Source organism: Mustela nivalis, assembly GCF_964662115.1.
Source record: "Mustela nivalis genome assembly, chromosome: 6".
Taxonomy (NCBI): Eukaryota; Metazoa; Chordata; class Mammalia; order Carnivora; family Mustelidae; genus Mustela; species Mustela nivalis.
This window is the reverse complement of record NC_139025.1, coordinates 144,220,426-144,232,350: the sequence shown is the minus strand read 5'-3', so window position 1 is coordinate 144,232,350 and position 11,925 is coordinate 144,220,426. Positions and strand designations below refer to the sequence as shown.

The following is an 11,925-nucleotide window of genomic DNA, read 5'->3' as shown; positions in this document are numbered from 1 at the left end:
GATTTTGATACTATTGAAAGAAAAGTTTAATAATAAGTCACAATTCCCATAGACACAAAAGTCATGGCTCACCACATAAAGTCAAAGGACGAATACCAGATTTTGGTCAAGAAGCAGAAGTACGAATGAGGGGAGCACAAAGACCTTGACCTTCAGTGGGGTTACTATACGAAAGACAAAACAAAGCAAGGTAAATAGCTGGACACTTGGAATAATTTCAGCTGGTTTTAGGCGATAGGGGTGGTACCCCTCTGTGGGTGCCTAGTAGTTGGTCTTGGGATGATTAAGGTGGAAGGATTTTGCTTCCTTGGTATATATACCAGATAAAGGAGGTTTTAATCTGAATTGATTAGTTTCACATCAAAGGTGTTCTCCAGGTGGAGTTCCTTTCTAGCTCTAAGAATAGGCTAAATCAGAAGGGAAGGTCTCCTCCAGCCAGAAAGTTTTTTAAGATGTCAAAACATCTTAAGATACAGGGAAAAAAAATACACACACACACACATACACAACATACTGAGAAAATGAACTAAATGGTATTTTCTTGCAGAAGAATCCTTATCTACGACATAGTTTTAGTAGGATATATTTGATCTGTCTACAATTGCTTATGTAGTGGTCAGCAAACTACGACCTATGAGTTAAGAATGTTTTTACCCTTTTTACATGTTGTAAAAATAAAATACAAAGATTAATGGAGACTATATGTGGCCCACAAAGTCTAAAATACTTACTCTCTGGCGCTTTATAGAAAAAAAAAATGCCAACATCTGACTTACTGTAACCAAACAACAAATCTATGGATTTATGTGGAAAAATAAATTTGCTAGAAACACTATGAGAAAGCAAATTTCTGTTACACTGAGACGTACAAAACACTTAAAAATGTATGATCATGTTACATTTTTCAACTTGACTCAATTAACTACACACAATGCTCAAGGGTTCTCAAGTTTTACTGGTTGAATTTACCTATGGTTTTATGTGGGAAATGTTCTCTAAGTAATACACCTATTAGAATATAAATGAAGATAATTCATGACCCAAACTACTCTCATCTGTACAACTGATATGGTCATAACTAGAGCTTAGCTTTCTTCTATGTTGATTGGGGCCCAGAGAATACCCCAATGTCTCAAGAAATGACCTGGGTTTCTGCATTTGTGGTCTTATACCTCCCTCTGCTTTATCAATATTCACAGGTTGTTGTAATTTTGATATTGTTGGTAAAGTTAACTGGGTAAGAACCTTGACTTTCTAAATCTCTAATGATCTCTTTGGTCAGACACAGCTGATATATGAAAATGTAATGGTGTAATTTGTTGTTGTTGTTGTTGTTGAAACACTAAAGAATAAGAAAGGAAAACAACAAACCTGAAAATTAAGGATTATGTTATGGACTAATATAAAACCTCAAATTAGTTTGAAGCCTTAATTGCAATTATGATAGTATTTGGGAGTATGGCCTTTGGGCAATATTTTGGTTGAGAGGAGGTCACAAGAATGAGGCCCTCATGATGGGACTAATATCCTTAGAGAAAGAGATGCCAGAGAGTGTGCTCCTTAGCTCTCTCAAACCCGCGAGGACACAGAAAAAAAAAAAAAAAAGTGGCCTTTTGGAAGCCAGAAGGAGTGTTCTCACCAGAACTCAACACTCTGGCATTCTGATCTTGGACTTCTAGGTTCCAGAATGGTGAGAAAATAAATTTCTAGTGTTTAAGCCATGCAGAATATACAAAAAGGTGATTCTGCTAAGATGGATATGCTGGTACTGAGGCCGAAATAATACATTATGATAATGTTGATTAGAACTGCATCTGCCAAGTGAATACTGAACAAATGAAGATGGATCTTGTCTGCATTGTAGTAATTGGTATTATTTTTCCTCTGACTTCACCTAGTAGGTGGAAGGTAGAGCCTCAGTGTGGATGTCAGTATAAGGGGCAGTGGACCATCAGCCTTAGGCATCAGAGAATGAGATATGGTAGGTTTTTTGCTGAGGTCCTGAGGCTGATGATTGTTAACTCTTGAAAAGAAAAAAAAATGGTGTCATGTAACCATCATGTATGTTAAGCTGCTTATAATTTCCTAAAATCATACCAAAGGATTCTTTTTTTTTAAAGATTTTATTGATTTGAAAGAGACACAGCAAGAGAGGAACACAAGCATGGGGAGCAGGAGAGGGAGGAGCAGGCTTCCTGAGGAGCAGGATCCCAATGCAGGGCTTGATTCCAGGACCTTGGGATCATGACCTGAGCCAAAGGCAGACACTTAATGACTGAGCCACCCAGGCCACCCACCCCAGCCACCCAAAGGATTCTTAATATTGATTGGCATGTCTTATATTATATTTCATCATTTCCTATAAATGTAATCTCAAAAGGTTTTTTTTTTTTGCTTCATTGTTAATTACTGCTTTACTTCAGCCTTCAAGTCTTCATTTCTTTTTTGAAGATGTTGATGAAGCTATCACAATACATTATTCTATCACTTATATGATGCTGCTTTTGAGTTTATAAATGACTGGATTATTTTAGGGGCACCTGGATGGCTCAAGTGGGTTAAGCCTCTGCCCTTGTTTCAGGTCATGATCTCAGGATCCTGGGATCCAGCCCTACATCGGGCTTTCTGCTCAGCAGGGAGCCTGCTTCCCCACTCTATATCTTGGCCTGCCTCTCTGCCTACTTGTGATTTCTGTCTGTCAAATAAATAAAAACAAAATCTTTAAAAATAAATAAATAAATAAATAAATAAATAAAATGGATTATTTCAAACATTATTTATCTGACTTGCACCAAAATTATTTAAATCCTTTATATATTTTTTTCATTTTTGTTTCATATAGCAATGCAAGGATTACTATAAAGCCTAGCAGTGTTGTATCTCTTTCAGATCCATACCTCAGTGATTCAGAATCTAAACAATATGATCCATAAATATGTGACTTTGAAACCTGATATTAGATGTTGAAGAATGTGCAAGGTGAGGGTGGTAATTTCCAGCCAAATGTGCAAATTGTTCGTCAGGAGGCCAGAAACATTGTATATGACCAGTGACATTGCAATCTACAATAATTTCTTTCCTAAGGTACCCACTGCCCTCTAGAATGAAATACTGTGGCATTAGTGTAGATGCATCCTTGCTATCATAGCATTATATTTTGTTTTGTTTGACCACCAGAACAGAAATACACATTTTTGGAATAGCAACATCATTTTTTCTTCCTTTTATGAATTTATGTATTTAATCTTGGTGTACATGTAGTAGTATGTGAGTAGGATGGTAATTTCTTAAATTCATTTGCACATTGTTTTTTCTTTGGGTAAAATTTTTGGTGTTATTTAAAGCTATACTACAATTGTTTGTACCACAATGGATGAATTATCCCTTGAGCAAGAGAAAAACTGAAACACTGTTGTCTGCTTCATTATACCCCCTAACCAAATAGTGAAGGAAAAGTAATTTGAAACAAACCATAAAATGTTACCTTATTAAAAATACCCGAGTCAACTTAAGACAAATGAATGCAATATAAAAAATGAATTATCTGTAGCATTTTTCATCACTGATTATGGTTAAAATTATAAAGCCAGTCTATTAAAATAATGTTGATTTTTATTGGATACTTGTTTATATTTGAGTAGGTAGTCCTAGACATAATTTAGTTTCTAGTTGTTTTTTTAATCTATTTAAATTTCAGTAGACAAAGTTATATTTTCAAATTTTCAGTATACATTTATCGAAAAATACTGTCATTCAGGAAATTAAGCCTGATAATAATATCAAAAACTTATATTAATGAAGCATTTAATATTTTCTAAGCTCTGTAGAAATATGTTACAGCTACTAACTTATTCCTTTGTTCCAACATGCAGAGGCAAATGCTATTATAACCACATTTTAACCATAAAGAAACTGATCATCAGAGAAGTTAAATTATTTATTCATGGGCATAGTGAAAAAAGCACAGAAAAGACTCAAACCCATGCATGTTGGAACACACTTATTAAAAGGTGGCTGCAAAGTAACACAATACCCAAGATCTGTATTGCCCTGAGGCCTCAGAGCAAACAATTCGCTCTGGTAGAGAAGCTTCCAGAAAGGTAATAATTGAGTAGTATGAATGAGAAGGAGTTTGCCAGAAGAGAACTAGATATTCAAGACAGGAAAAACACAATGCACCAAATGCAAAGCCATATGGCACAAATGGGCAAACATGGGAAAGATGGAGGACTGTGTGGGAAGACTTGTACAGCTGGTGCTGAGGGTGTGTGTAGGAAAAAGCTGGAAGATCAGCTAATCAGCTAATCAGCCTATGTGATGACATAGTTGTGATATGCATAAGGTCTTTATCATCTACTAGATTTTAACTGACCTGAAAACAGGAAATGTTTCTGTATCATTTACTCTATTCCTGTCACCTATCTCAATGCCTCCTGCTTCTCAATAAATGAACATTAAATGAATGAATAAATGCATGAATTCATGAATGAATGAATGAATGAATGAATGATGTAGATATAGTTTGGTAGATGAATTGAAGTTAGATCTGTAGGTCCAAGAAGATATTTTGAGTATTTAAGAAGGAAAATGACAAGATTGCATTTTTGGTTGTTTCTTAAAAACATAACTCAGGGGTAGTTTTGAGGGAGTCTTTAAAGTAGCTCCTCATTAAAATAAATGATAATTTGTGTAAGTATGTCTCCACCGTACTTTTGTTGCTGAGTAATTCATGAAAACTCTCTATTTCTTCTTTCTGTCAAATGAGGGGATGAAATCATCAGGTCGTCTTACCCAACACATGTGTAGCACATACTAGAGTGTAAGAACATGGTCTTACCATGTTGATATTGACACATAATGGACAAACCTGGCAACACAAAGCACCCAAGGACCCAAGGCTACAGTCTGGTCCTTTATGAGTAAAAACAACAACAACACAAAAGCAACTTCAGAGTAGTTATACCTCGCTTATCGCAGGTTGGAATAAAGGAGAAGATGACTTTTGAACTTTGGGTAAGTCTTAGAAAAGAAGCTTTGAGGAAAGTATCACTAAGTTATTTGAAAATGGAATGCATATTCTTGTAGGAAGGCCTCCTTCATACAGGAATTTACTGATATATTGCATAAAAATGCTATTTTGTTAAACTGGCAAACTTATTCCATCCAAAATACTTTTTTTTTTAAATTTAAACAATAGCTAAGGAAACAAGCTTCCCAAAAGGAAGAAAAAAACCATGGTGCAGGAGATGAATTCCAAATGGCTCCAACTATGTGAGTTCTAAGATTATGATATTTGTGATTCAAAACATAAATTGTTTTCCAAAAAGAAATCTTTCTTTATTAAAATAACAAAAATAGTTAATTCTTCTCTTCTAAATATATAATAAAATAATAAGCAAAATTGATAATATTAATTCTAGAAGAGTAATTTATATTGTATAAAATACCTGCTCTTATACTCACAGACAACCTGTAAATAGGCTGGTCCTGGGGCGCCTGGGTGGCTCAGTGGATTAAAGCCTCTGCCTTCGGCTCAGGTCATGATCTCAGGGTCCTGGGATAGAGCCCCGCATCGGGCTCTCTGCTCAGTGGAGAGCCTGCTTCCCTCTCTTTCTCTGCCTGCCTCTCTGCCTTCTTGTGATCTCTCTCTATCAAATAAATAAATAAAATCTTTAAAAGAAAATATGCTGATCCTATATTCCTTTTCTCATTGTATAAAAGATTCAAATTAAGGGAGCAATAATTTTTAAGTAATTTGCCCCAAGTTACAAAATCACAACAAATATTAGAAATGAATACCAAATTTAATGTAAATGTCTCTAAAAGGACTAGAATATCTTTCTCTTTCTGTTAATTCTGACTTCAGCTTCTCATCATTACATATTTTAAATGTTGGCATTCTCCTGGAGTTATGATACATACTTGGAGTATGAAACATTTGGCACTGCTTACAGAACCAGCAGCTGGAGTTCTTCTGGCTTGATTTATCTCAGCAGCTGTTTGCAGAATTACTGAAGCCAGATTCCTTTTCCTCTCTACTTTGCTCTTCTCTGGAACTGTTGATGTCATGTTATCTTTTCTGTAAAAGCTGTTATGCATCTTTCCATAAATAATGCACTTATGATAAGGCTTCAACTTAACTTCTCCTTAAACTTCTTTATTTCTTCTCCTACCCCAGTGACACCTAGTGGTATTTTATTACTTACCTTTGTTTGGTTGTCCAAGAACATATCCTCACCTCGGTGACAGAGACTGTTATCACTTCCCAGTATCCATCCATTTCTCATTACTGTATTGAGCACACCATTAGTTTCTTACCTGAAGGGAATAAAATGATTTCTTTTGTTCTTATTTTTTCCTTTTCATTACTTGTACTATTAAAGTGCTGAGGCCATATTTTCTCCATAATCTTCCATCATATATATTCAATAATGGACTAAACAGGATTTTTAAGAAACCGTTGCACACATAGCAAATGATATATGTTATGATGGTGAAATACCAACTGAGTATTACTCCCACCTTAAAAGACCACCAGAGACGTGAGTCAAAGCCAAGCAGCAAGGGTCGTTTATTGCAGGTTTGAACCTGGACCTCTGCGCCGCTCTGTTGCCCATAACGGGGAGAGGTCTGGAGCTGGGTCGGTGCAGGATTTTTTAGACAGATACAAACAAGTTTCGGGTAGGGCTGAGCTGATTGGTTGACAGTTTGAACAGGTATACTTGGTGTCAGTGGATTGGGTCAGGGGACCCAGGCGCGAAAGTAGGGGTCTGTGAAAGCAGAAAAAGGGTCCGCGTGTAAGCAGACAAAGGATCCACGTGAAAGCAGACAAAGCAATCTTACAGAAGCAGAACTGGCCGGTTAACCCGCGCCCGCGCAAAAAAGCAAGCATTTGTACAGAAGCGAAACTAGCTGGTTAAAAATGCACTTCTAGCTGGGGCCTGGGGGGAGTCTTTTGGTCTTTCAATGGTGGCATAGATAAGCTGCTATGAGAGTTCAGATGAGTGGGGATAATGTGGGCCCAGAATGGGTAAGGAAGACACGGAAAAGTAGCAACTTAGATCAGTCTTGAATAAAATTATGGCTATGCTACTCTCATCTGGATCATAATGGGGTGGCTAAAAATTAAAGAGTCTGAAAAATTAATGATTTTGATCCATAGGACCTGAGTAATCTCTGATAGAGTGCTATGAGCCATTAAATGCACAATAAGTATTTGCTGATTTTTTTCTTTAAATATTTCATTTATTTATTTGACACACACACAGAGATCACAAGTAGGCAGAAAGGCAGGCAGAGAGAGAGGGGGAAGCAGGCTCCCCACTGAGCAGAGAGTCAGATACTGGCCTCAATCCCAGGGTCCTGGGATCATGACCTGAGTCAAGGGCAGAGGCTTGACCCACTGAGCCACCCAGACGCCCTAAGTATTTGCTGATTAAATGAATCTAGTAATACGGCTTGATATAGTTCTGTTTTGATGGAGTAGAGAATGTAATTTTTGTATAGTAAACAATGGTTTAGAGAAGAATGTTGCTAACACTGGTAGAAATGAAGATAAGAAAAACTCATCTTTTAAAACAAAAAATTATATGGGGTGACTGGATGGCTCAATTGGTTAAGCATCTGACTCTTGGTTTCAGTTCAGGTCAGAAACTCAGGGTAATAAATCAAGCCCCATGCTGGGCGCTGCACTTAGCTCAGAGTCTGCTTGGGATTCTCTTTCCTCTCCCTCCACTCATGCCCTCTCTTTATCTCTCTCTAAAATAAATAAATGAATCTTAAGAAAAATAAAAAAAAGGATTATAAAAAAGCAACATATACTGAATGAGATACACTATCCCTGGAAATGCTTCTCCTTCAGGAATGATTTGTAATAAATAACTGTTATTATTTACTATTTGCTAAATATTGTGCCAACCTATTCACATACGTTTTCTAATAGATGCTTATAACAAACTTGTAGAGTCCCACCAAATACTCTAGTTTACAAATAAAGAAAAAAAGATGTGTAATGAGGCATAGTACCCAGACATACCTACTTAATCTTTGCCTGAAATATATCCAACCTTTACTTTTAATCCCAGAAATACCATACTTTGAAGAAAGTACTGCCTTGAATATAATCAAAACAACAGCAATCTTTATCATTTTCAGTTTTGTTCCTGCTCACCTGAAAAGAAGCAACCATAGTCTGTATTGGATAGAAGAAAAACTGGAGATTGGCAAGTAAGTTCTTAGTAGAATTTGTCAAGACCAGTGGAGAAAAGCTCTGTCCTGATCTTAGAAAACCTGCCCTCGATTTGTGAATGAGAATATCCCTATTTTATATAGGAGCACTAGTTAGTCTATGTTAATTTTTTTTCAGGTTTTCTGCCCATTCTTTTTCTTTAATTTATTTTTTTATTTCAGCATAACAGTATTCATTATTTTTGCACCACACCCAATGCTCCATGCAATCCGTGCCCTCTATAATACCCACCACCTGGTACCCCAACCTCCCACCTCCCGCCCCTTCAAAACCCTCAGATTGTTTTTCAGAGCCCATAGTCTCTCATGGTTCACCTCCTCTTCCAATTTCCCCCAACTCCCTTCTCCTCTCTAACTCCCCATGTCCTCCATGCTATTTGTTATGCTCCACCAATAAGTGAAACCATATGATAATTGATGCTCTCTGCTTGACTTATTTCACTCAGCATAATCTCTTCCGGTCCTATCCATATTGCTACAAAAGTTGGGTATTTGTCCTTTCTGATGGAGGCATAATACTCCACAGTGTATATGGACCACATCTTCCTTATCCATTCATCCGTTAAAGGGCATCTTGGTTCTTTCCACAGTTTGGCGACCGTGGCCATTGCTGCTATGTTAATCTTTGAATCTAATCTTTCTTTTGTTTATATGTTATCATCGACACTCTGCTTACTAGGTTGGTCTGTTTTGTACATTTATTTTTATTTATTTTTAAATTTTTTAAAGATTTTATTTATTTATTTGACAGAGATCACAAGTAGACAGAGAGGCAGGCAGAGAGAAAAGTAGGGGAAGCAGGCTCCCTGCTGATCAGAGAGCCCAATGTGGGGCTCAATCCCAGAACCCTGGGATCATGACCTGAGCTGAAGGCAGAGGCTTAACCCATTGAGCCACCCAGGCGCCCCTATAAATTTATTTTTAAATTCTACACATAGATGCTGTCATTTATATTTTCATGCCATATGGTTTTAATGGTAAATACAGTTATATTTCTACCTGCCTATTTTTTTGGCGTCTAATTTAGTTTCTTGACTGTGAAGTTATTTTTGTCTGCAAACTAACTACATGTTTAGATAGACCTATGATGACACCATTTAGGTTGTTTGTTTGTTTTGACTACTTTCCACCATGAGGACACCATTTCTTAAATTCCTTTTAGCTATTTGAGATGTTAAATATTTCATATATGTAACAATTATGTATCTCAGCAATAAATTCTAGAAGTGTCATTACTACTGCTCAGAACTTTTGATTTTAAGTTAAAATACAATATAAGATCTCTATTTATATTCTTAACTGTTAACTACAGATATCACGACTTTTTTTAACTTAACCTGAATTAACTTGAACATCTCTTCCTCTTACTTTTTAAAAATAAGTATTTTCATGAGTTATTTTATTTCTGCAATTCTTATTGATTGTATTTATGTCAACATAATTATTTAAACTAAGGAGAGATTTTTTGTTGTTTATCAAACATAGGCTTTGAGAATACATATTATTATAATGGACTCTGATTATTTGTTGATAGATACAGTAATGTTTTGTAACCAACAACCATAAAACCCATATGTTTAAAACAATAAGCTATTTCAAGCTATTTCTTTTAAGTTCACACAGGTATGGGTTGACTAGGAGACCATATGGTCTCAAAGGCTGAGAGTCACCTATGTGTACCTCTGTGATTTGCAGTCATTCACCTAATGAAATCACTAAGTGCTTTGTTTTGTTTTATTTTGTTTTGTTTTGCTTTGTTTTGTTTTCTTGGCCATAATCTCTCATTTGGTTGGGGCTTCAATGAAGATACCTCAGTTATCCCCCAAGTGGTTCCCCATTATCTACCAGATTAGCTATCATTTACTTGTTCTCAAAATGAAGTTATAGAAGCTAGAAAAAGCACACAAACACTCAAGATCTCTGGAGGCCTAGTTTGGAAATGGAATATTGTCACTCGTTCCATACTCTCTTGACCATAGCAAATCACGAAACAAGCCCAACTTCAGCGATTCAGAAAAGATCCAACTCTATGAAAACTACAATGTTATATTATCAAAGAAATAGCTATAAGTAGAATAGGGGACATTTTTATAATCAATTATTTTTTCGTTAATCTTGATAGATATTCTCTGAATACTAGTCTTTGAAGAAAAAAACTTGTTTCTGACAATCTTCACAATTATATGTCTGTCTATTTTGTTTATTTCTAGTCTAATTTTTCTTATTTCCTTTTTATGTTTTTTGAGTTATTTTATTAATAGCTAACTAAGTACCAAGTTAGATTCTTAGCTAGTTAATTTGCTATTTTTCTTTTCCTATATTTAAGAACATTTAAATTCCCATATAAAAATAATTTAGCATCATCTCATAAGTTTTGAGGAGCAATAACTTTGAAATATTTAGTTATAAATATTTCCAATTACAAGTGTGGGTTCTTATTTGATATAAATTATTGGTATATTTTAAATTTAAATTAAATTTGCATTTGTAGCAAAATTAACTTTTAGAAAGTACTTTCTAATATAATGGCATTGAATTCAGAAAGTGTAGATTTGAATCACAACATATATGATGCTCACAAACATAATTTGGAACAAAGTCAGAAAGTGCACTCAAAAAATACATACTTATGAATCCATTTATGTAAAGTTCAAAAACAAGCAAAATTATTCTTTTTTCCTTAGGAGTACATAGTGACTAGGTAGTGGCACAAGGGAGATTTTTGAAAATGCTGGTAATATGTGCAAGTGACAAGGCTATTGTTAATTCATGCAAATTACCAAGCTGTTTATATTTGTGATTTATGAATATTTTTGTGTGTTTGCCACACTCCAGGAAAAAGCTGAAAAATCTCAGTGAATTTGCTCACAGCAGAGTTTATAGACAGAGCCAAAGAGAATTAGTAGAATAAAATACAAATGTAAGTAATTATGAGTTTGTAACACAGATTCAAAGAGAGAAAATTATGAAAAGGCAGTTATATACATGGTGAATATTTCTTCTAATGTGTGTGACCCCTCCCATCAAGACATAGAGTCTGGCTCCTCACTACTTGAAACTGGTATGGCCCTAGAACATGCTTTGAGCAACAGAATGTGGCAAGAGTGACACTGTTTTACTTTCAAGTCGGGTATTTGGGAAGCCTTGCAATCAAGTAGTCTGGAAGTTGTTAGCAGGTGCTAGGTGGACTCATCCCACTTACAGAGATTTAGTCATTAAGAATACAATGAGACCAAATGATTTTACAAAGTTTGTAACTTCTGGTATAGCAAGCAACTGGAACTTCATTGCTCTCATTGATCTCTTTTGTCCCCCAAGTTCTGTAGGGGTGATTCAAAATGGGCCTTGGTGAATTCAGAGCACACAGCTAATTCATGTCCACTTTTGGAATCCTAAGTTTAGGAAACCTTGCATTTCATAATGTCCTGCTAAAAAACCTTGCCAAAACTTTATTCCGAAGAAGACATATTTATTACTCTGGAATGTAAGAACTTCTCCTCTGAGAGCAAGTATTGTCTTGCTATATCTCCTTATACAAACATTTTTAAACTGGCCATAAATGTCAAGCCACATAGAAATGTAAGGGATTCATGGAGAATTGTTTCTCATCAGCAACATCCGAATGCTTCTATAATGTAAAAAGGACCAATCTAGCATCTAGAGGAGGGCATGTGAAGT

The 11,925-nt window shown here is 35.7% G+C and overlaps 2 long non-coding RNA genes across 3 annotated transcripts in view; one reads left to right on the top strand and one right to left on the bottom strand.

Annotated features, from left to right (window-relative positions):
- Window positions 1-5,783: 5,783 nt before the first annotated feature.
- Window positions 5,784-11,925, bottom strand: part of LOC309867667 — a 720,752-nt gene continuing 714,610 nt past the window's right edge. Inside the window, exons 2-3 of the long non-coding RNA XR_014313296.1 lie at window positions 8,036-8,170; window positions 5,784-6,318 (exon numbers count right to left, since the gene is read on the bottom strand). This is a non-coding gene — a long non-coding RNA (uncharacterized lncRNA). The remainder of the gene's footprint in view (window positions 6,319-8,035; window positions 8,171-11,925) is intronic.
- Window positions 8,153-11,925, top strand: part of LOC309867668 — a 41,208-nt gene continuing 37,435 nt past the window's right edge. For both annotated transcript variants that reach the window (XR_014313297.1, XR_014313298.1), the window contains exon 1: window positions 8,153-8,226. This is a non-coding gene — a long non-coding RNA (uncharacterized lncRNA). The remainder of the gene's footprint in view (window positions 8,227-11,925) is intronic.